The 25,593-nt window shown below is 39.8% G+C and overlaps 1 long non-coding RNA gene across 1 annotated transcript in view; it reads left to right on the forward strand.

Moving 5' to 3' along the window:
• Gm26760 (predicted gene, 26760) overlaps nucleotides 1–10,663 on the forward strand; it is a 33,730-nt gene extending 23,067 nt beyond the window's left edge. Inside the window, exons 3-4 of the long non-coding RNA NR_153785.1 lie at nucleotides 2,907–3,048; nucleotides 9,498–10,663. This is a non-coding gene — a long non-coding RNA (predicted gene, 26760). The remainder of the gene's footprint in view (nucleotides 1–2,906; nucleotides 3,049–9,497) is intronic.
• Nucleotides 10,664–25,593: the final 14,930 nt, after the last annotated feature.

Raw genomic sequence — 25,593 nt, forward strand, 5'->3', positions numbered from 1 at the left:
TGTAAAGCCATCCCAGCGGCAATTCAGTGCAGCGCAATTGCCTGAGATTCGGCACGTGAACTATGAAAGATCAAAAAGTTATCCTAAATGACGGAAAGGGCGAAGGTGAAGAGGTGGGGTGGTTGGGAGGATGTGATCTCCCTAAACCACAGCGTGGCCTGGTGAACATGTCCATGGGGAACCAGCTCCCCATCAATAATGACAGCAGTAAGCAGTGCCCCAAAGAAGTCTCCACAACTTTGTCCCCCCATGAAGACATTATCAGTACTGCACAGACAAAATCAGACATATATCCACCAATTTCTACTACTCAAATTGCCTCATGTTATATCTAACTACATATTTGCATTCAAAATGACTGTTGTGAATATCAACAAGTACTTATAAAGCATATATAAATTAATAATATAACGTAAGGTAGCAATAACTTTTACCGCACACCTATCCATGTCGAGAACCAAATCAATTATGGTTTCAACCTCTTCCCCTAAATTCTGCTGACTACTTGTAGAAACCTCACTCTAGTACCAAAACTATGGAGCGAAGCCCTGCTAAAGCACTGCAGAGAGTCAGGTGAGTGGCTCCAGTGTTAAGATGATATATTATAAATGTGCAAAGTGATTACACTGCTATGTTTACTCTCCACCTACTCGCATCCAACTGTTAGGCCCACACCATTTTCCCAAAGGAAACGTCAGTTTCTCTGAGGAGAATTATGAGAGTTGTGGGACCCTTTAATCCCAGGTGAAGTTATGCTTTTGATTTATTGATTTGGGTAAGTTGTCTAATGTACACTGCCTGAGCTGAGCTGGATACGATCCAGAGTAATAAAGTACACATCTCCTCATCTTTCTACATAATCCTTGCATTCATAGCTACCAGGAACATTATTTTATTAGCATGTTAAAATAGGATCTGAAACACTTAAAAGTCTGTCAGCACTTACTGTTAAAATCTTTTTTTAATTGTTTTTATCAGTTATTTTATTTATTTACATTTCAAATGTCCCTCTTCCTGGTTTCCTCTCCACAAAACCCCTACCCCTTCCCCCTCTCCCTGACTCTATGAGGGTGCTCCCCTACCCACCCACCCACTCCCACCTCATGTCTTTAGCATCCCCCTATACTGGGCCATCAATTGTCCACAGGACCAAGGGCCTCTCCTCCCATTGATGCCAGATAAGGCCATCCTCTGCTATACATGCAGCTGGAGCCATGGATCCCTCCATGTGTACTCTTTGGTTGGTCCCTAGAAGCTCTTGGGGGAGGTCTAGTTGGTTGATACTGTTGTTCTTCCTATAGGGTTGCAATCCCCTTCAGGTCATTCAGTCTTTCCCCTAACTCTTCCATTAAGGACCCTGTACTCAGTCAGTGAGCATCCACATCTGTATTTCTCAGGCTCTGGCAAAGCCTCTAGGCTCCTGTCAGCAAGCACTTATTGGCATCAGCAACAGTGTCTTGGTTTGGTGTCTGAAAATCTTTCAATTGAATGTCTCTACCAAATTCAACTTGTCTGCCTCCTTTTGAATGGTATATCTTTATGTATACACACACACACACACACACACACCGCCTGTGTGCATGTCAGTGAGACAGAATGAGAGAGCAAGAGAGCACCTTTATCTTTCTTAATTTTGAGATGACGTTGCTTTTGTAAATTTGAGTACTCAAAGAAATACGTAGACTTTTTTCTCATATTTCGTTTCACTGTTTGTTTTTTTTAAATCCTTTAATGAACAAGCAATCCATCTATGATTTATTTCTACTACAACTCGGTTTTCCCACTTCAAGAAGAGAGTACAGTATACTAGTCATGTATTCTGACATCTCTGGTGTCCTGAGGGACTTTATACACTTATTTTATATAATCCACGTAGCTGTTCCAGTACATTAAATCATTTTCTTCCTGTATATAGTCAAACATCATCCTGACCAAAAAATCTTTGAAATGAACCTTATTTTCCTAAGTTACTTTTGTTCATATAACTTATTATCATCTGACATATTTAGATTTTGTTGGATTATATATCTCATCTCTATTCCAAAAAATGCATGGTTAAACTATTCCTGGCTTCTGTAACTATGTCTAGTTTCGTTGCTAGAGAGAGCGGTTGACACTCAATAAAGGAAAATAAATACATACACAGTGAATGATTTGATAAGTGACTGACCTGTGGGTGATGAGCAATGTCTGTGGTCTCTATGGCCCCTAGAGAGAACTTTAGTTTACTGTTGAGTGCGTAGCTTTGGGGTCACCATCTGTTGATGATGTGGCCTTGGATAGGGAGGTTAACATCCCTGGGCTCCTGTTCCACCACTTGAAAGATGGAGTTAATGATTCTAACCACCTCTTGAGGCCTGCATGCTGACAAATGCTATCTTTCTTGGAAAACTCCCGACACTCCCTCTGAAGCACTTTCACCTTGGAGAGCAAGGTGCAGAGAGGCACACAATGGTTGTAGTGCCTGTCAAAAGACAGGCTTCTGCTACCAGATATAGTTTTTTTTTCAACTCTGCTTACTAATTTTTTTCCTCTATAATTTTATCGAATAGCACTGGATATGCTATTATTGAAATCAACAATTGAATGCTGACGTATTGCTGAATATCAGTATCAGACTTAGCAAATGAAACGCACTTCTCTTTGTAGAGAAATGATTGTGAGAAAAGATAAATTAGATATAGCTTTACATTTGGGGGATATACAATTCACTGTCACACCTTTGAATACTGAATCTTGTACCAACAGATAATTTCCCACTGGTTACTCAAAACTATTACTGATGAAGCGCCATCCTGTGAGAGCAACTGGCGTACCAAGGGTCTGGCAGTGCTCACGAGCAGTGACCACTGGCTTTATTAACATCCTCTCTGTTCCGTTGTCTGACAGATTTTTCTCCTTTGCAGATTTTAAACGTGCTTTAACATCTACACTTCGTTCTGCATGAGGATCATAACGATCATTTCTCGGCTTCCCTGGAGCATTATCAACACCGTTAGGTTTGTGTTGTTGAGAGAACTTCTGCTTCAGAGAACAACCTTTTACAAGGTTCAGTACACGTTATACTCAAGTGGGCATCTGCACATTGTGCTGTCCCCCTGATGAGCAGCAGCCTGACTACCTGCTTCCCCCATTCCTCCAGTCTTCTCAGGAGCCTGCCTAAATGGGGCAAAGAAACATGGTAACACAGTCTCTTGTGTCACAGAGTAGACTCTACTTAAAAGATACTGTTACAAACAAAAGCAGTTTTAACCTGATGATCAATTTTAGAAATTTACATTTATTTCAGCCCAGACAATTCAGAGATATCACCTGTGGCACTCTTTGTCACAGACATCTTTCTGAAGGAAAGATTTTTCTGGCCAAGAGAGAAAAACTATGCAAAGCCAATATGAAACATTTTTTAAAAAATCCTAAGACAGAATAATTAGTATACATTTAAGAGATTCTTATTTGTGAACATATCATTTATTAGGAACAGATATACACAGTATGGTATTGACTCCTAGGGCTTTGATGCTAAGAACTCCCACGCTCTGCCATCTGTACTTAAGAGACCATGGGAAGCAGTGTGTATTTCAGAAGCCTGAGAAAGCAATGATATCGGCTCCAGTACAAGTCTGCAGTCTGAGAGAATGTGGTGGTTTGAATGAAAATGGCTCCCATAGGCTCATAAGGAGTGGCACTATTGGGAGATGTGGCCTGGTTGGAAGAAGTGTGTCTCTGGGGATGGGCTTTGAGGTTTCAAGTGCTCAAGCCAGGCTCAGTGTCCCTTGAGGATCTGCATGTAGAACTCTTAAATTATGTCTTCAGCACCATGTGTGACTGCATGCCATCCTGGTTCCTGCCATGATAATAATGGGATAAACCTCTGTACTGCAAGCCAAAGGAAATGCTTTCCTTCCTAAGAATTGCCTTGATCATGGTGTTTCTTAACAGCAATAGAAACCCTAAGACATGGAGTATTAGGATCCTGGGAATAAAATAGAGGACAAGCACCACGCTCAGTTGCTCAGGAGACAGGATTCCCACTTCCCTTCCTCTTTGTGCTTCGGGCCCACATCATGGTGACTATATGCTTGTTACACAGCTCAGAAGCTGGTCTCTTCCACAAAGCCCCTATAGACAAACTCAGAAATCACACTTACTAAACTAGCCCTCTGGGCACCCTGAGACCTGGTGGCCATGGCACAGACATGTAAGCCTCACACTTGAAGTAAGCTTTGACTCAACTCTCCTTTTCTACAATCGTCTCCTCTCATGGCTGATTTGCTACTATTTGCCTTGGTACAGCTAATGAATTCCAGTTGTAAAATGCTCTGTCCCAAACATGTCATTACCGTCTTCTGAGCTACTTGTAAGTGCTAGGAAAACAGCTGAAGCATCAACCTAGGTTTATTCTCCCTTGGTGTTTCTTATGTGCTTGCTCCCACCAAGCCCAAAGTACTACTACCATCTTCCCACCAAGCCCAGAGTACTACTACCATCTTCCCACCAAGCCCAGAGTACTACCACCATCTTCCACATTTCAAGGTGGAGCCTAACTACAGTCTCTTTGTTTTGTTTTTTTTTTTCAAGAAAACAATTTTTATTGGTTATTTTATTTATTTACACTTCAAATGTTGTCCCCCTTTCCTGGGTTCCCTTCTGAAAAGCCCCTATTCCATCTCCCATCCACCCTGCTTCTATGAGGGAGCTTGCCCACCCACCCACCCACCCACTCTGGCCTCACTGCCCTAGCATTTCCTCCCCTGGGGCATCAAGCCTGCACAGGACCAAGGGCCTCCCCTCTCATTGATGCCCCACAAGGCCATCCTCTGCTATATATGCAGCTGAGCCATGGGTCCCTCTATGTGTACTCTTTGGTTGGCGGTTAAGTCCCTGGGAGCTCTGGGGATCTGGTTGGTTGATACTGTTGTTCTTCCTATGGGATTGCAAACCCCTTCAGCTCCTTCAGCCCTTCCCCCAACTCCTCCATTGAGGTCCCTGTGCTCAGTCTGATGGTTGGCTGTGAGTATCTTCCTCTATATTGGTCAGGCTCTGGCAGAGCCTCTCAGGGGACTCCTATCAGCAAGTGGAAGAGAGTATAGAAGAAACGTAAAATATTCAGCCTGGAGTCAAGTTCTTCTATTCTTAGGACAATGATTTAGACTCCTGAGTGAGGTGAGAACTGGAGCCACACACACACACACACACACACCTGTCAACTGACAGACACTGAAGGAAGTGTTGGTGGCCCAGGTCTGATCCCATTTCATTTCTATCACTCAGAATAGGACAAAGTCACCACAAAGCAATTGACTGCTGGGGAAGAGGGTTTAATGCAGACCTCTTTTCCCTCGAGGAGACATGTCAATCTAGAAGACTAAGCATGCATGCTTTTCCACAGGCTCAGTAATATGGCAGCTACTTAAACAAGTCAAGAAGTGGAGACCTTTTGCTCTTTTTGTGGCTGGTGGCTGGTTTAAAGTAGTTTATCTCTGCTGCAAATTATTTACAGTATTCACTTTAACAGTAGAATGTATTTCTGACAACACCTTAGGTATACAATTGTCTCTTGATGTGTAAGTGTACAGTTCTGCATGTGAGTTTCCCTGTGGGGAATTATTAATGTGGTGAGCTTGGCTAATTAATCATCTTTTCAAGCACCGCCAAGGATTGTAAGGTAGGTACTGAATAGATGGTGAATGCTGGTTAAGTATCTGTCAACTAGATACAAGCTAGGAACATGAAAAGTAAGAACCCCTTTTGGAAAGTGCTCTCAATCAGATTGGCCAATGGGGAAGCCTGTTGGATGTTTTCCTAATTAATAGTTGATCTGGGAGATGGCTTCCATTACTTTAAAACATTTAACTAGTTTAGACATATACCCAAGAGTGTTCATTAGTGGACATTCCAAGAAGAATAGCTACACCCTTCCCCTCTCTTTGCCATCCATACTACATCCAGCTTCTCTCATCGGCTCAGGCTAGCCTCCTCCACAGCTGTTGCTGCACTTGGTACCCATCCCACAGTCTTGCCACCTCCAAAACACTGGGGTCTCTACAGGCTACACCTTCACCAGTGGCCTCTCTGTGGCTCTCATCTAGTCCTCCAACCTTGTTACATGGTTACAAGGTAACATAAGGCTCTTTCGATGACCCCTTAAATCCGGGGGCTTTTTCTTGCAACAGCCATCATTAGCCATGACCTATTCTGACCTCTCACAGAACCAAGTCTCAGCTTTTCTCTAAGGCCCCCCATCTTTAAAATCAGTAAAATGGAAATTTCCTTTTGCTGGTGGTCCCTGCTGGTCCCTGCTGGTTCCTGCTGGTCTCTACTTGTTGCTGTTGTTGTGTTTGCAGTTGCATTTGCTGGATTGTTGGTTTGCTATTGTTGGATTGCTGGATTGCTGGATATTCTGACAATGAAGAGTGTAGTTGCCCCTAGGAACCTGATGCTCCCAATAAGCAAGAAGTAGTCCTAAAGAGGTCTACATCCCCTAAAGAGGTCTGCATCTCCTAAAGAGGTCTGCATCCCCTTTTCCCTGTAACCTTCTTTCTCTCCTATCTAGTGTTGGGGAATTGGAAGGGATTGGGTGGAATAAGGATTGGAAGGAAGGTAGAGACATAAGAACCCAACAACCTAACTAAACGAAAATGCCAATAGTTTATCTCCTTGGTGACTCTACGTCCCGTAAATTTAAAAATAAATATTAAACATCCAACATCTAATGATGAATTTCTTTGAAGTCATAAGTCTAGTGTTTAGCATCTCTGAAAAATTATCCTCTTTCCTCGTCTTTAATAACTCACAGCTGAATGGTTTTCTAGGTCATAAAGTTCTTTCAAATGTATGCACACTTTCAGTTGCATGGTGATCATGGTAGGTACTCCAGGTTGGTACTGATCTCATTTTGCAAATGAAGACACAGAGATAAAGTAAGTGGCTTGTCCAATGGTACTGTCTAGTGTTGAAGCCTGAACAGATCTTTGGCTCATGGGAGCCAGCCACTCATTTGGTAGATTAAAAACACCACTGGGAACATGTCTATACTAGCTCAGGACTGAAGTAACAGAAGCCAGCTCTAACATTTCATGGCTCCCAGTTTAATACATTTCAAGTTAACCAAAATTATTTATCATTGTTTATATCATATGCTATTAAATCATTTTCATTTTTCTTTGTAATTCCATTGATAATATCTCTGTATTAAAATGTTACACTTCATAATCTTGTTCCTGGAAGGTATTGGCTACAGAAAGCCTGATCTGCCAGGTTTCTACAACTAGATTTCTTCTTGCCTAGTTTGGGAGAGACAGGGATGGGATTCTGTGCTTATTTTGCCTCTTTGGCTAAACCAGAATAACTTGGCAAAAGTTGCATATAAAAAGAAAGTTGTGATCATATTATTTGTGTCCTCTGCACAAGCCTGCCCTGTGGCTGTGGTAATTAACCTTATTGAGGAGCAGGTAACAGTGATGATTATATCCACTCTTTTATATCACTCTCTTAATTATATTCAAATATAGATATATGCTTGGGCTACATCAGCCTAATACAGGCACACTTATATATGCATTCATGATTAGAATAACTTCTGCTCATCAGCTTCTATTATAACCTCTAAATATTTTAAGAAACACCTTGCTGATTATTCAAAGTAGCTATGTCTATATCTAATAGAGAGGATAATACCATACCTAATGACTTAACTCCATTGTTACATTTGTTTAGTGATGGTATATATATTATAAATGACTAAAAGTGATAGAAACAATTTACTTTGAATCTGGGAAAAATGTCGACCTCTCTGGAGGTAGAAAAAGAAGAAAAATCAAGGAGAGAACCTTCTTTAAAGGACTGTTGTAAACGGGTTGATGTTTATAACATTTGTTAATTGATAGATAATCTATCTTAAAATGTACCCTGCCAGAAAAACATCAGATGTTACAGCATAGCTCTATTTTACAGCCATAAAAGGCTAGTTGAGTGTGTGTGTGTGTGTGTGTGTGTGTGTGTGTGTGTGTGTGTGTGTAAAACTGAAAAGGCACTGGTCCGTTCATGAGTTCTTCCACCAATCCTTTCAAGCTAGAACAAAGCTTCAAGATATCAAGCTGAGTTCAAACAGGGTGCAACTTGGATAGTAGTGAGATCAAGGCCTCCATACATTTGTCTCTACTGTTTTAAGTGGAAGGGTTTGATTTAATGTTTGCAACCTAGGGGTGGCATCAAGGCTGGATGGTTATAAAGAACACCTTGGTTTCTGTGAGTATTGTTCATTATACTTGGTTCCTTTGGTTTCTACACCTCAGATTCTTTTTGTTGAATGACAATGCACCACAAAAGTAACAGTATTTGATTTATGGGATATGCAGGTAGATATGTTGGGTGGGAAGTTGTATCTTCAAACCTAGAGTCCAGACAAGTAGTCTGTGATAATGATCAATATCTCACCATAATAATTGTGTGGGTGGTATCTAAAGCCTTAATTGAAGGATGTTACCCAGACAAGAGGTTTAAACAACAGAGAAAGTCCCAGCCCTTTAAAGATTAAGTCAAGGAGCAAAAAGCATTGAAAATGGGTAGCGGTGGGCAGTAAGGAACAAGCAGGCTAGACATTTCTTTCTGCACTCTTTCTGAGACACAAGGGACATCAAAATAAACAAACACAGAACATAATAGCCCCATCCTCTCAGAGTTCCCCCATGAGTGGTGTACATCATTTTTATCTGAAACACTTAACTGTACTAAACTCCTTTTAACCAGTAGCCTCAAGAAGGTTCTGAGTGTCTGCTGTACCAGGAATGAGATATTGAGGTCTTCTTGAGTTTCTGAAGTAAATTTAGGCCCAGGAATTAGCAGCAAGCTGACATTTCATAATGAATGAAATACTGGTTGTGTAACACTGCTCTTTGGCAATGCTAAATTGTTTCTCCATGTTCCTTCTTTATAGACTGAGGAGAAAGCATTATTGAGCTTTGCTGTATCTACACAAATGGTTAAATTTATATAAGTTTATATGCAGAATCAAAACAATGTCCAAATCATGAGAATAAAGTAATATTCCGTAGCAGTAAAATGGGAAAATCCTTTTAAAATAACCTTCGTACTACAGTGCTTTGACATGACCTGCCTGCAAGACATGCTTGTGCAATAATGTCACAATGCATGTGGCAGTAACCAATAAATATTTTTATTTGACTTAAGGCCCACTCCATGAGAAGAAACCCAAAATGATGCTGCTTGGGTGACCAGGAACCTGAGACTAGATAGTTCAGGAACCTGGACGAAAAATCAAATATTATCGTTCTGCTAAAGGAGCAAGCTGATAAAATGACTCTTAATAACATTCCACTATTGACATGGATAAAAAGTTCCTTATTAATCATCATCAGAGAATCTTCTCTCTGAAAAAGATGAGAATAGAGACCCAGAGCCAGACAATGTGGGAAGGATGAGGGACCTTGAAAAACTGGTCTCTAAATGGAACATTTTCATTCATTCCCTCCCCTCAGGGCTCCACCCACTCTATGGAAGAAGAGACTGGGGTAAAATGGAAGGTCCACACAGGAGCGACAGAAGCATAGACACAAAGCCTTCTCAACACATCCTTTCCTCTTTACCCCAACAAACCCACTCAGTTTTGCCTTTGTTCACTTCTTCCAGATGTTTTTGCATCTGTAGTAATCTATTCCCTGTTGCTATGGGAATAATATACCTGACAGAGGCGTCTTGAGGCAGAAAAAGGTTTATTTTGGTTCATGGTTCCATGGAGCAGAGTCCATCATACCAATGAAGGCATACATACAGCAGAAGCATAATAGCAAGGCATACAGCAGATGCATAATAGCAGCTTGTCAGATTGCATCAGCCATAAGGAAGAAGCCTCAGTGATAAACGTCCTCCACTAAAGAACCCTTCTGAAAGTTTCTATAATTTTCCCAAACTACCAACTGGAACCAAGTGTTCAAACCCATATGCCTCAGGAAGACATCTCACATTCAAAGCACAATGATGTTGAACAACCCAGTATGTCTCCTTATGTCACTAAAGCTGCCTTGATGACGTCAGCTTGCTTCCTGTTCAGCGAACAAAATGAATATTATCTACTCTAGTCACGGCTCCAGCCTGGTGTTCTGCCTCTAAACTTCCTCAAGTTGTTCAAGTTTGGGTATATCTCTAATTCAGCGTCCGTGAGAGTGCCATGAAATGCACACCACTAGGTGATGTCATACCTCATTATGCCTTTGCATCCTAAACCACTGTCAGGATAGCCAGTGCTGTTCTGTGTGCACGGAAGCCATCTTAACACAGAAAGGAAACTGTAAAAGGTCTTCCCCTTACATGTCCTCTTTTGCTTGCTATCATGGAAGTGATATTTTCTGATCATAACTCTCAAGGTCCACCTTATCCTCAAACCTCTGCATTGTTTGAGGAGTCACCATAGAGTTTCTGGTTTTTACTTTAAACCTCACATTCTCTTTATGTAATATGCTGGATAATTTCACAGGCATCAGGAATTGAATCCCCTTCTACCAAGTCTCATGGGTGGCTGCCCTTCACTGGGCAAGCATAGGTATTCATTAAATATTCATCGAAAGATTTTTTTTATTAACTTGTTGTGGCTTTCCCCACACTTTGGATCCAACTCAAATACCAGTTAATACATAATCCTTTTTTTAGAAAAGAAAAAAAGAAAAAGAAAGAAAGAAAGAAAAAGAAAAAGAAAAGGGAGAAGAAGAAGAAGAAGAAGAAGAAGAAGAAGAAGAAGAAGAGGAGGAGGAGGAGGAGGAGGAGGAGGAGGAGGAGGAGGAGGAAAAAGAAGAAGTAAAGGAAAAAGAAAAAGAAGAAAAAGAAAAAAATTACAAACTAAGAGTTTTTAATCTGGCTATAGGCCTTTAATTATGTTAAACTGCTACTATTCCATTCCGTCGCTGACCCAAAGAAAACACTGCATGTCAGTTATTTTCTGACCTGTGATGGGTGCAATGTCATTAAGTAGCATTAGCTCATACTCTTCAGAATCTGACTTGGAGTTTGGCAACTGCACCATCAATTAGCGATATTGATGCTAACCTGTACTTTATACAGCAAGTCATTTGTTTTTCCATAGGAGCTTGGTGAATAAGAGGAGGAAATGGCAATTATGTGTTGCCACAAACCGTGGCCCCGTAAAAGCAATGTATTCAAGTTCTTACTTAAACCTCCCGATCATCTTTGAAAGTCTTTGTGGTTAAGGGCGAGTGTGTACACACACTTCGTGGCTATCTTTAAGAATTCTGCTCTGCATCAAGTATTAATTTAGTTTTATTGCCCACTTTTAACCTAGTTATTTACTGTATCATTTTTTAACCTAAATTTTTGGGTAAGAGTGAAATATCTGTGTCGCCATGGAAATGCCTCTCTACACTGGAGATCCTTGGCTCTGATGCTGCCATGCCCAGGAGCTGCTAACTTAGCTGGTTTCTATTTCCCTTTTCCTAAATGCATCATATTGGAGGACTCACGGTCTTCAGTGCTTCGATTTCATAGTGCAAAGTCCCCAGTTAGTGACTACTGGGAATTATGCAAGGTACTGGCAGACACATATGAATTTTTTGGATGGATGAAAAAAAGGTAGACTAAGAAGTAATAGGAGAAAAAAATATATCCTATCACAAACCAACCTATGTTTAATTTTTTTAAAAATTTTTCTCCCAACTACTCCAGTTTCCGATACTGACACAAACATTATATTCATCTTCCACCCATTTATAGATTATAATTGATATTAACATTTGTATTTGTTTCCTGTTTTTCATAATTATGATAATACACTCACTAAAACCAACCAGGGGACAGGGAAAAAGGTTTATTTTAACTTACAGGTTATACTCAATCATTGGGGGAAGGTAGAGTAGAATCTAGAGGCAGAAACTGAAGCAGAGATCATAGAGCAATACTATTAATTGGTTTGCTCAGTCGGATTTCTTATCCAACCCAGGTATACCAGGATTGGGACCACATGCTGTGTGCTGGGCCCTCCCTCCCACATAGATTAAGAAAATACCCCACAGAAGTCCCACAGAGCAATGTGATGGTGGCAGTTCCTCAGCTGAGGTCATGTCTTCCCTTGTGACTCTAGTATTTGTCAAGTTGACAAAAACTAAGCAGCACTGCCTCCCAAGGCACACATTAAATTCATTTCAAATTCCAAACTCTAAGAATTAAGCACTCTGTAAATCTTCAATACTCTTTGATTTCCATTATTCCTCAACATTCACTCCTGTGCCTGTGTGCGTGTGTGTATGTGTGTGTGAGTTTGTGTGTGCATATGTGAGTGTATGTGTGTGTGAGTGTGTGTGTGTATGTGTATGTGTGAGTGTATGTGTGTGTGTATGTGTGTGTGTGTGTGTGTATGTGTGTGTATGTGTGTGAGTATGTTTCTTCATTTATCTGCTTAATGCTTCACTTTTCCCCTGTAGAATTTTAAGTGAACTCTCAAAGCCCTTTTTATTCTAATAGAGAGAATTTGTCAAAGTCAAATTTGCCTTCATAATTAAAAAACTAATCAATCATTTGCAATACAATGACAGTAAAGAAGACTCTAGTGCAGCTGGAAAATTTGCTATAGAAATTTGAGAAATCTATGGTAATGGGTGATTTAAGCAAACTGGTCATTGTAAGGCTACACTTTACTAATGTTTACTTTAGTGGCTTCTGTATTCATTAGCTCAAAACTTTGTTTTCATTAGCAATCTACTACCTTGAAGCAGAGTAAGATAAGTTACTATGAGAAAGAATCCTTAACCTTTCATTTCTTCTCTGCTTTCTGCATCTTATACAACAAGGTAGACACATATCTGGAAGGTGTTGGCAACCCAACAAATTTTGAGGTAGATACAGTGACTCTCCAATGAAATCCAGACTTTCCCAGTGAATTCTCTGAGAATTCTGGTTCTGTGCTGACTAGCTTAGCAATCTTATCCATATGAGCGATGCCAGTAATACAGTCACCCCAGGACTTACATGTTTCAATAAGCAGGGATTGTATAGGAAAAGCCTGGCTTGGTTCATATCATTATCTTCATGACCATCTTTTATGGAAAGACCTAAAGCCCAGATCACCATACCTTTCCTTCCTGGCTTTCTTACCAATCCCAATGCCCACCCCTTCAATATAACATACCCCTCCCCCATACTCCCCAGCTATAATTCACCTGCCTTCTGATTCTGTTCTCCAGAGTTTGGATAAAAGTGGCTAAGATGGTAAGCTGAGGGATTCATGATGCCTGTGAGGGAGGGACTTAGGATGCCCATGGCTGAAGGAGACAAACGTGGAAACAAGGAGAGGAGTCTGTAGAAATCTGCGTTGATATCCTAAGTTGCCAGTTAGGAGCCATATAATTCAGGGTCAAATGTTTGACCTTTTTCAACTATGGTGACATCATCTGAAAAAAAAAATCAAAATACTATAGGGTTTTTCTTCACCTCCTGACATTGCTGTGGCTCTAACACAAATGCTGTCCTATTTTAAGAAGTCTCACATACTCACTAAAAAGATTGAACTTCACACAGACCTGTACTGGTAACCATGTCTGTGTGCATTGCATTTTCTTTGCCCATTCGGTTTTTTTAGTGGGCATCTAGGCTGAGGCCATACCTTAACTACTGTGAATAATTCATACAATAAGTATGAATGTGGACTGTTTAATTCCTTTGCTCGTGTCCCAGGAAGTAGGACAATTAACTGGGTTCTTTGTTTTTGTTTTATTCTTTCAATTTTATTGCAAAGTTCCTCTATACAGTTCTCATAATTACAACAATAATTTACCTTTCCATGAGCAGTATGTGAGCCTTTATTGAATTTATTGCCTCTGCCTATTTTTTCAGCATTTAAAACTTTATTTACTTGGTGGGAGCCATTCTGACTGAAGTGGGATGGTATCTCAATACAGTTTTGATTTGGATTGTCTTGATTGCTAAGGATATTATACATACTTTCCATATATGTTGGGCCTTGCATGTGTGTGTGTGTGTGTGTGTGTGTGTGTGTGTGTGTGATATTCAGATAATTTGCCCCTGTTTGAAATTAGATTCCTTTTCTGTCCTAGATATTTACTTCTTGCTAAGTGTTTCCCACTTGGTCTTGTTGTCTGCTCACTCTGTTAACTGTTTCACAATGAAACTTCCAAGTTTCCAAATGTGACTATCGTGTTTGTTTGTTTGTTTTGCGTTGAGAGTCTTGTTTAGTAAATCATTGCCTTACAATTTTTTTTCTAGTGGTTTCATATCTTACATCTAGGAATGAGAATCATTGGATTTTGACTTCGGTCCATGGTGAGGTCAAGTTTCAGTTGTCTGCTTGCACATCTTCACTTTTTCTGGTGCAACTTTGAACATGCTTTTCCTTCTCGAAGGCCTGGCTTTCCTGTCTCTGCTGGGATTTGGTGGATGCTGCTGTGTGTGCTTATTCCTGGGGCCTCTGCTCAGTTTCCCTTGTCTGCATCTCTGTTCTCTTGGCAACGGCATCCCTGCTCACCATGGCTCTGCAGTGTCTTCATAAGGAATGGTGAGCTGCCACCAACGTTCTTTCCCCTCAATGATGATTTCCTTATTTGGAGTCCTTAGTGTTTCCAAGTGAATTTTACATTTTTTTCTAATATTTTGAAAAACACCCATGGTGTTTTGATGGAGATTCCACTGAATTTGGTGATAGCTTTTGAAAGTATAAAGCTGTATCCATTTCTGCTATCCCAATCCCAGTCTAAGAATTTAGTAAGTCATTCCATCTTTGTGTGTGGTCCGGGGTTTGTCTCATTAGTAATTTCTCATTACCATCATTGAATTTAATTCTAAGTACATTCCATTTCAGTAGCTATTGTGACTGAAATTTCTTCCAATAATTCTTTTGCAGAAAAAAAAGTATTATTAGTGCATAGAAAACCTATTGTTTCAGTGTTGATTTTTTAACATGCTATAAATGAACTTGTCTAGAAGCGCTGTCTATAGTTGAGTCTTGAATGTTTTCTATGTACCGTCACTTTGCCATTCTTTATAAATGTTTATAAATTTAACATCCTCCTTTTCTATTTGTCTTCCTTTCATTTCTCTCTTTCACCCGATTTGTTTTGCTAACTTACTGCTATGTTTACTAAGTGTTGACAGTGGTTATGCCATTTTTATTCCTGATCTTAGAGAAAATGCTATCATTTTGCCCGTTCTCTATGTTGGCTGTAGACTATAACACATGGTTTTGAGATGAGGTTCCCTTCTGCTGACCTAACTAGCCATAATCCCAAAGTTCTCCTGTCTCCATTGGAGTGACAGGGATACGCACTGAGACTGACTCACATTTGAACTGTGAGTGACTTTAAGGAAGATACTGAGCTTCTAAAGGCCTGGGAACTGTGGTCACCGGATTCACCGCTCCTACTCACTCCACATTTGAAATGTATGACACGGACCAGTTTCTTGTGAATCTATGTTAGAAATCATTCCAACTGTGGAACGTCACCATCCATTTGAGACGCGGTGTTCTCTCTCTCTACTGCAAACACAGGTAGACAACAGCAGATAGATTACTTGAAACTGAACTAGGGAAAGAGTTTTAAATAATTGTCAAGAGTAAAGCTTAGAAAATGTCGCTGAAATACCTACGCCTTCCTTTTGAAAGGTCCAGTGGTCTCCGTACGGCATGGTCCAGCATTCCCTGCACCGCTGGGCTGGATGCTGACAGTGTAAATGTGTGCTTTCTTCACGTGGGCTCTGCACTTGCTTTTCAGTAAACAGAAGGTGACCCTGGATTTACAGGTTAGGAGCCTAAAACTAAAATTGCTCCTCCATATCTTCTGATTGAATGTATAATCAGTTCATTTTTAAAATTATAACTCATCATTAAAACACTTAAAACATACTTTATACTTTTTTATTTTATACTTCAAAGACTTTAGCTATGAGATTAAAATAACTAAATAATGCATGCCCAAACCCATGGTAGGAATGGCAAATGATGCAAAAAGTACGTGTTTTGATTTTTAGACTCCATTTTACTCAACAGGGCTTTCTGGTTTTTGTATTATTGTATGATTATTAATAGGAAATAGTAACTATTTATTAATGTCCTTAGAATTTGTTAAAGATGGGCAAAGGGGTTCAGAAATCCAGGGTATTGCTGAGGACAAAATGTAAGGAGTATGAAAAATTAGTTTCTTTCATAGAGTACTTTCTTCTCTTTTAGATATTAGTTATTTTGGGATAAAATGATTAAAACACATTTGTTAGTGTTACACAGGGAAATTATTAGGGCAATCCAGATCGGTATCTCGTAAACTATTAATAAACGTAACTCTAGAATTTCTCCTCCCATCAAAGGAAGACAGCAAAAGGGGGAACTTAAAATGCGGAATTCAGATGAGTTCAGATTTTCTTTAACTTCCAAGAGGATATGTCATAAAACCCATAAGTTGCATTTAGTATTCCCAGTCAGCCCCCATCTCTGCTTGTCCGCAGAGTGCTGTTCAGACCCACGGCTTACTCTTGTGGTTGTACAATCACCAGAAAATATAGCTGAGTTCTGAGATCAGCAGCACGTGCCACCACACCCAGCTTCTTTAGCATAGTAATCCAGCTCAGGGCCAGGCAGATAGCCCTGCTCATGCTAGGCAGTGACCTATAAATCTGTGATTTACCTCCAGACCCTGCAGGAATACATTTAAAGAGATGGGGTTAAATTCTGCCACTGTCTATTTTTGTAGACTGGCTCTAAGGCGAGGAGATAATGATAACGTCCCTCCAAAGTGGTCCCTAGGAAAACTGACTGAGATGATGCTTTTGAATAATGCTAAGCTGGAGCTCTGGAATTATAAGATTATCTTTTTTACATATTGGTCCTTGCAGTCATACCTTTCTTTCAACAACTATTATCTGTAATAATATAGTATGAATTTATGGTTAACTAAATGTAAGATTTCCTACATATTTCCCCCTAGAAACAGTCTTTCACAACAGTTATGTCTTAAATGGAATGATAAGATTGCCCTACGTGATGTCTCGGTAACTTTATAAAATCTGTCTATAACCTTCCTGAAAGTTGTCATATTCTTACTGAAGAAAAATTTATACAACGTATTCTGATCATGCCTTCCTCTCCTCCTCCAGTTCCTTTCAGAAACTCCACAATCTTCTCATTCTCCAACCTCCACCCTTTTTCCTCCTTCGTCTCTCTTTGAAAGGCAAATACGCAAAAAATAAAACAAACAATGCAGAAAAAAAAACATATAAGTCTAAAGAAAAATACAAGAAACACACACAGTCACAATCAGAAACCAGAATTTTGTTTGTATAACAAAACTCCAGTAAGACAAAAAATGTCCAAACAAAGCAATAGGACACAAAAGTATACAAAATACATTTGTTTGTGCAGGAGCCATGTATTACTGGGTAAGTCCTACACTTAAGTGTGGTTTATACATCCAGTAAGGGTTCACTAAAGAAAACTGATTTTCCCTGCAAGTAGATGTCAATTAAACAGAGTTTAGAAGTACTTGTCCATGTTCCCCTCTTAGCCCTGGGGCCCCATTTGGCTTAAACCTATGCAGGCCCTGTTCATGCTGCCACTCTCTCTGTAGGTTCATATGTGCATTAGTCCTGTTGTATCTGGAAGACATTGTTTCCTTGGAGCTACCCACACCCTCTGGTTCTTACAGTCTTCTGTCTCCTCTTCCTCATAGTTCCCTGAGTCCTGAGGGGAGGGCTCTGGTGAAGACATCCCATTTAGTACTGAACAATCCAAAATCTCTCACTTTCTCCACATTGTCCGACTGTGGGTCTCTGAGTTAGTTCAGGTCTACTGCGAGAGGATGCTGAGCTATGCACTGATCAATAGTTATATTGATCAGGATGTCACCAGCAGTCATTTTGTCACTATGTTCCTTTAGTACAACAATAGTATTTGTTTTTCTCACAGACCCATGACCTATCCAAGCTCAGGTACTCAGGAAACTGAGCAGTGTCATGCACGGGTTCCAACTCTTACAGGGGGTCTTAAGTCCAATCAGGGTGGTTGGTTAGTCCCAAAATGTTTTCGCCATATTGCAGCAGCATAACTTGCAGGCAGGTCACCAGTTTACATTACAGGATTCATAGATGGGTTGATGGTTATCTTCCTTCTCTGGTAGTGTATGGAGTACAACCCAGTAACTTTAACGCTAGTTAGTAGGGGTGAAGCCTTGAGGTAGGGACCAACTCAACTTCTCTGGGTTCAGTGAGATATATAAATGTTGTCTTCAGCAAAAGGACCTTAGCATCACTTTGTGGGGAGCTAAGATAGCCTTAACAATAGTTTGCAATAGTCTGAGATGTTTGTGGGGTTTCCATAGGACTCTGTGGATAATAACTCAACTGGACGTAATTCATTCCAGGCACTAGACATTTGACTTGGTAGCAAAAGGTGTTGAGTGGGCCAGTATCTTCCTCATTATTTGTCAGCTATGTAAATAGCTTCCATATGTGTGTTTAATTTAGTTAGTTTCTACAGTAATAGGTTCCATGTGACCCCTCAAATGGTCCTTAGTATTAGTTGACCCTCCTCATATTCCCTCCTGTATCCCCACTTCCATCCTTCTAAATTTAACTTAATCTTTCATACCAGTCTCCCTCCTTGTCTCCCCATAATTATACACTCTAACTCATCATATTTGGGATACTTTCCAATCCTTCCTAGTTCCTTATTCAATATCTAACATCTACAGTTGAACAGAATGTAGCATACCTATTGCATACTTAAAAGCTAACCTCTTCATGCAATATAAAACATATGATATTTGTCCTTTTGTGTCTAGGTTACCCCATTCTGGATACTTTCTTCTAGCTACATCCATTTATATTAATAAACACATACCATATTTTCATTATCCAGTCATCAGTTGATGGGTATCTAGTCTACCCAGTTTATAGATATGTTTAATTGAGCAGCAATGAACATGGTTGAGCAAGTTTCTCTGTAGTAGTAAGATGAGTCCTTTGGATGTATGCCCAAGAGTGGTATAGCTGGATATTGAAAGAGATAAAGTCCTATCTTCCTTTAAGAACCAGCATACCACCACATTAATTTACATAGTGGCTGGACAGGTTTGTACTCCACCAGCAATGAATAAGGGCTCCCCTTTCCCAATATCCTTACCAGCATAAGCTGCCATTTGATCTGTAGCTCTTGGCCATTCTGACTCATGGGAGATGAAATCTCAAGGTGGTTTTGATTACCATTTCTCTGATAATTAAGGATGCTGAATATTTCTTCAAAGGGTTCTCAACCATTTGCTTTTCAGTCTTTGAGAACTGACTGTTTAGGTCTGTCTCTCTCTCTCTTCTCTCTCTCTCTCTCTCTCTCTCTCTCTCTCTCTCTCTCTCTCTCTCTCTCTCTCTCTCTCTCCTCTCTCTCTTCCCCCCTCTCTCTCCCTCTCTCTCTCCTTGGATTGTTAATTTCCTAATGTCTAGTTTAATTGAGATCTTTACATATATTTAGATATTATTAGCATTTACAATCACTTGTAGAATTGGTAAAGGTATTTTCCATTGTGAAGCCAGCTGCTCTGCCCAAATGATGATATCTTTTGCCATATTAAACATTTCAGTTTCATAAGGTCATACTGATTGATTGTTGTTCTTAGTGGCTGTATTATTTTTATTCTATTCAGAAGGTCTTTTTCCAGTGAAAATTAGGTCAAACCTATTCCTCACTTTCTCCTGTATCAGATTCAGTGCATTTGGTCTTATGCTGAGTTATTTGACCATTTTGGAGTTGAGTTTTGTGCAATGTCATATGTATGGATCTCTTTGCATTCTTCTATATGCAGCCCTGCAGTTCGACTTTCTCCAATGTGTAACTTTGGCATCTTTGTAAAAAAACAAAAACAAAAAACACTGTACACAGTTAAGATTTAAAGCACTATACTGAATAAGTATGAAGAGAATGGACAACCTTGTATTGTTACTAATTTTAGTGTAAATGGGCATCTCTCCTCATTTCGGTAGACATTGGCTATGGATTTACTGTAAATTGCCTTTATTATGTTGAATTATGTCCATTGTATCCTAATATCTCTAGGACTTTTAAAACAAAGGGGTATTTGATTTTGTCCAAAGACTTTTAAGTGTTTCATGAGATATCAGTGGTTTTTCTGTCTCTCAGTCTATTTATATGGTAGATTATCTTTGTTGATTTATCTATGTTAAGCCATCCCTGCCTCTCTGGGATGAAACTTACTTGATTATGGTGGATGATTTTTTAATGTGTTTTTGGATTCAGTTTGAAAGTATTTTATTTAGATTTTTGCATCTGTGTTCAAAAGATAACTTGGGCCAGGCATGGTGGCGCACACCTTTAATCCCAGCACTTGGGAGGCAGAGGCAGGCAGATTTCTGAGTTTGAGGCCAGCCTGGTCTACAAATTGAGTTCCAGGGCAGCCAGGGCTATACAGAGAAACCCTGTCAAAAAAAGAGATAACATGGTCTGTACTTCTTTGTTGGTTTTGGTATCAGGCTCACTATGGCCTCATATAAAAGATTTGGCCAGTGTTCCTTCAGTTTTTGATTTGTGGAATAATTTGAAAAGTATTGGCATTAATACTCTTTGAAAGTATGGTAGAATTCTGTTCTAAAACCATCTAGACCTAGGCTTTTTGGTTGGAAGACTTTTAATCCCTGTTTCTATTTTACTCAGTAAAGTTTTAGGTTTGTTTAAATTGCTTATCTGATGTTCATTTAGAAATTTATTTCTCCATCTATAATGATTGAAAGCCTTATTGGGTAAAGTAGTCTGGACTGGCACCTGTGGTTTCTTAGAGTTTGTAGAACATCTACCTGGGCTGTTCTAGTTTTAGAATCTCCATTGAAAACCCAGATGATATTCTACCAAGTCTACATTTATATGTTATTTGGTCTTTTTCCTTTGTAGATTTCAGTGTTCCTTGTCCTGTATGTTTAGCATTTTGATTATTATTTGTCATATGGAATTTTTGGTCCAGTCTATTTGGTGTTCTGTATGTTTCTTGTATCTTGATGCCTCCTCCTTTAGGTTGGGGAAATTTGGGGAAATTTGGAATATGGTTTTATTGAAAATATTTTCTCTGCCTTTGACAAGAGTTTCTTCTCCTTCCTTTATTCTTATTATTGTTAGATTAGTTCTTTTCATAGCGTCCCAAATTTCTTGGATGTTTTGTGTCTGGGTGTTTTTAGATTTAACACTTTCTTTCACTGAGGTATTGATTTCTTCTATCTCACCTTCAATGACTGGCATTCTCTCCTCCATCTTTTGTATTCTATTGGTAAGGTATGCCTCTTGAGGTTCTTGTTTTAGTTCCTAAATTTTTCGTGTCCAGTTTCCCCTCAATATTGCTTTTCCTTATTGATGCTATTTCCACTCCTCTCATGTCTTGAGCTGTTTTCATTTCCATCCTCTGTTTGTGTTTTCATGTATTTTATTAATCGATTTATTTATATCCTCTTTAGGTACCACTAACATTTTCAAGGAAGCTATTTCAAGTTCCTTGTCTTGTGCTTCAGCTATATTGAGTTTTCAGAGCCTGCTGTTGTAGGGTTACTGGGTTCTACAGGAGACATATTGTCTTGCCCATTTACATTTGTACTTTTGTACTGCTATCTAGGTCTCTGGAGTTAGGATGATTGAGGTGATTCTAGGGGTTGATGTAGGCTCTCTGCTGGCAGGTCCAGGCAAGAGGAGAGAACCTGGTTCAGCCGAGTCACTCCGAGGCTGAGCAGGATGGTGAGTGTCGTGGCCCAAAACAAACACACCCAGGCCGGGAGTCTGTCAAAGCAGGAACTAATTTCATGGCATCAGCCTCTCGCTCATATAAGTTTGGAACATGGGCAGGGCGATTTTTGGTGGGGTAAGATGATATAGGAGGTGGGGAAGGGTGACAGAGGGTATGGAGTGACTGACAGGGCCAATAGCAAAACTCTACATCAGCAACAGCAGGGCAGAGGCAGGGTCAAACAGGTCTTGCTGAGTCACCCCATAGAGAAGTGACTGAACCAGGCTTGGATTTGTCCTCAAGACCCAAACCAGGGCTATAATGGGACCCAACATGTTGATATCTGGTTTTGTTTTTGTTGGTGTGCTAGTCTATTGCTTGTTTTCTGCTGAAATGTCTGAAAAGTGTTGTTGCTCTGACTTCCTTAATGGAGATTTTTTTTTTCAGGTCACTGAGTGGATGGGAGAAATAGAAATGTGCTAGAAGGGAAGGCTGTGCTGTGCTGTGGGAAATAGCTACGGTAATCCCATGCAAGCCAAGACATGGCCTCCTCAGGGAGATGGAGCCATGGTGGGAGGATGGTTTCTTCAAGCATGCAACAGTAGAACGTGAGTGTGTGTGTGTGTGTGTGTGTGTGTGTGTGTGGACAGACAGAGGGATGAAAAGTCTATGGAAACCCTGTCTGTACCAAGAATTGGAGTCTTCAGTGACTAGAGCTTAGGTGGAAAGAGGAAGACCTTCAGGCAGGCTCCAATAGGGATGAGTGTAAGACAGGAGCGATCATAAATGGATGAGAGAAATGATGGTGAGAATCACTTACCTGAGTCCCAGCCTGGTGTGGCCACCGAGTTCCTGGAAAAGCTTTTCTAGGTATAGATGTCTAAAACAGAGGAATGGAGATGGACAAAGATGGAAGGCTGGGAGGTTCTGTAAGAAAGAGTTAGGCTGAGTCCCAAGTAAGAACTTGAGTCCCTGGGGGATGGATTATAGTGAGAGGAAGGGTACCTGCAAGCAGGCTGCTACAGGATTGGAGGTCAAGCTGGAGAGAGTCTAATGGTGGGCAGGAGCAATTGTGACAATCACCTCTCTTAGTCTCAGCTCAGTGTTGTCAACTGGGTTTCCAGGTAGCAGCTATTTCTAGCTATCAGTCTCTGACACAAAGGAATACAGATAGGCGAGACAGGAGAGCTATAAGGGTCTAAAGGAAGGAGATAAGCTGGGTGGGCAATAAAGAGCAGTTGCCACAGTTTTAAATTGAACTAACCACCTTTAACTGGATTTTCTTCAAATTACTCTCTTGGGTTTTGTCTAGTTATTAATTCTCATAGGGACTAAACAATTATTGTAAATCTTTTGTTTTGGGAGTGTGGAATAGCTTTGTTCGTATAACTGCATTTCTCTAAATAATAGTATTCTACACTGACAGGAAGCCCTCCTATGTCTTCATTTTGCCGAAGATAGCAGAAAAGCAAGATAATAGCAAATAACCACTAATGGGTTTCATGTCAGCCAGAAAGGGAGTTTAAGGACTCAGAATGCTCTGCAGTTTCTGGCTTTAACTGACTCTAACTTTTTCTAAGAGCAAAGCATATATCCAAAGTGTACCTCTGATAAAATAGTTCAAAAATGAGCTGTTGGCTGCCTCTGCTTCAGAGCATTGGTACATCTTAAAAATCTCGATTTCTTCTCTAGGTCAAGGTGACCTTCTTATTGTCACAAGGTTTGTGAACACATTCATTTATACTTCAAAGGAAAACTGTGATCTTTGGCTATGACACAAAATTATCCAAGAGAAGTAATTTTATAAAGTTATAGCTTCAGTGTAGATCAATTTGGGTAAAAGAAAAGATGAAAGACTCAATTCTAACGTAAAATCAGACCAGAGAATCAGAGAAAATAAAATCGAAAAATGAAATTTTCTTTCAGAGAAAAGTTCTTATGGGGAATTTTAAAATATTGTAATATCAAAACTATGCTATATTATCATATTAAATAAATGACTTATGTTTATTTAAATTATTACTTGAAATATTTTTCCAAGCTTTTTTGACTTCATGGATCATAATCAAATGCACCCCAAAAAAGGGAAAAGCAAAATGTCTTAGTTAGGGTTTTTCTGGCTGCAAAAAAAGACCATGACCAAAAAGCAACTTGGGAAGGAAAGGGTTAATTTGGCTTACACTTCCATATTGCTGTTCATCCTTGAAGGGAATTGGAACAGGAATCCAAACAGGACAACAATCTGGAGGAAGAGGCTGATGCAGAGGCCACAGAGGCGCACTGCTTACTGGCATTTTCCCCATGACTTGTTCAGCCTGATTTCTTACAGACCACCACCCACAATGGCTGAACCCCTATCAATCACTAATTAAGAATTAATTCACCTGGATCTTATGGAGGCATTTTCTCAATTGCGGTTCCCTCCTTTTAGATGATGCTAACTTGTGTCAAGTTGACCTAAGACTAGGCAGCATACAAAACAAAATTTAAAAACTAGTTGGTTTAGTAAAACATTGTCTATACTTAAGGTGGATTAAAAACTCTTTTCCATTTTTATCTACAGTCTCCATTTCTCTGCTTTAGGATAATGTGCTTGGATGGTTGAGATTCTAAGTCTGACACAGATACTTGGGATTTCCAAATCCCCTCCTGCTCTTTGGAGACAAGTTTCACTCTAAGCTGTATCGAAGCCTGCCTCTCCACATAGAAAGCAGTCCAGGCAGAGGCCATTGTCATTTCTATTCAACAACGAGTGCAATAAAAAAGCAAATAGAATTTTTTCCATGCGTATAGATGACTCAAAGGTGAAATTAAATAAACCCCAGTTACTAAGCTGAAAAATATGCAACTGGTAAAGATTACTTACAGGTGTTTGGATCCATGTCATAATTCTGAGTGAATCCATTATATTTTCTTCATCTACAATAGAGAGAAGTATAATATGAGGCTGGATGAATGCTTATGGACAAAGCACGTCTTGTCCACAGCCAGCAGTATAGCTAGAGATTATAGAAAACCAGGGACTTCATTTTCAGCTCTTTCACTACACAGTCAGTCTGCAATTTTCATCATCTATGTATTTTTAAAATATAGATAATGTTGATTAATAAAGGCATTAGGATATACCCAAGATTGTGACATAAGAAGGTGAATTATCTCCTTTGCCAAAAGACGTTAAAATGGCCTGGATCTAATTTGTTGAAATATGCACGTGTATTTGACACTCATACTGAGTTCTGTTACTTACTTTGGATAGTTGCTTCTTTTAATGATTTTGTTATTCATGAGAATCTTATACATGCATGCAGTGTAAATAATCATATAGTCCTGTTTCTTTCTGACAAGTCTGCCTGAGTCTACTTCAATATGTCTTCCTCCAAATGTCATGTCTTCATGTTTTCTTTCATTTTTATTTTCTTCTTCTTCCTCTTCTTCCTCTTCTTCCTCTTCCTCTTCTTCTTCTTCTTCTTCGTCTTCTTCTTCCTCCTCCTCCTCCTCCTCCTCCTCCTCCTCCTCCTCTTCTTCTTCTTCTTCTTCTTCTTCTTCTTCTTCTTCTTCTTCTTCTTCTTCTTCTTCTTCTTCTTCCTCCTCCTCCTCCTCCTCTCTTCCCTCCTCCTCCTCCTCCTCCTTCTTCCTTTTCTTCTCCTTCTTCTTCTTTTATTATTATTATTATTTTGTTTAATCCACTAAGTTCAGTTACTGTTGCTTGTTATGTATGTGGGTGTGGGGCCTTTTACTAGAGCATGGAGTATCTACCTACCAGTTGGAACACCCTAAAGAACAAAGATAGTTGCTATTAATTTCCAATAGGTATGGGGTGGGGCCTGGAGAGCATCCTCTACCATCTACACCAGAATTC

The sequence above is a fragment of the Mus musculus genome, chromosome 15 (genome assembly GCF_000001635.26).
Source record: "Mus musculus strain C57BL/6J chromosome 15, GRCm38.p6 C57BL/6J".
In the NCBI taxonomy this organism is placed as follows: domain Eukaryota; kingdom Metazoa; phylum Chordata; class Mammalia; order Rodentia; family Muridae; genus Mus; species Mus musculus.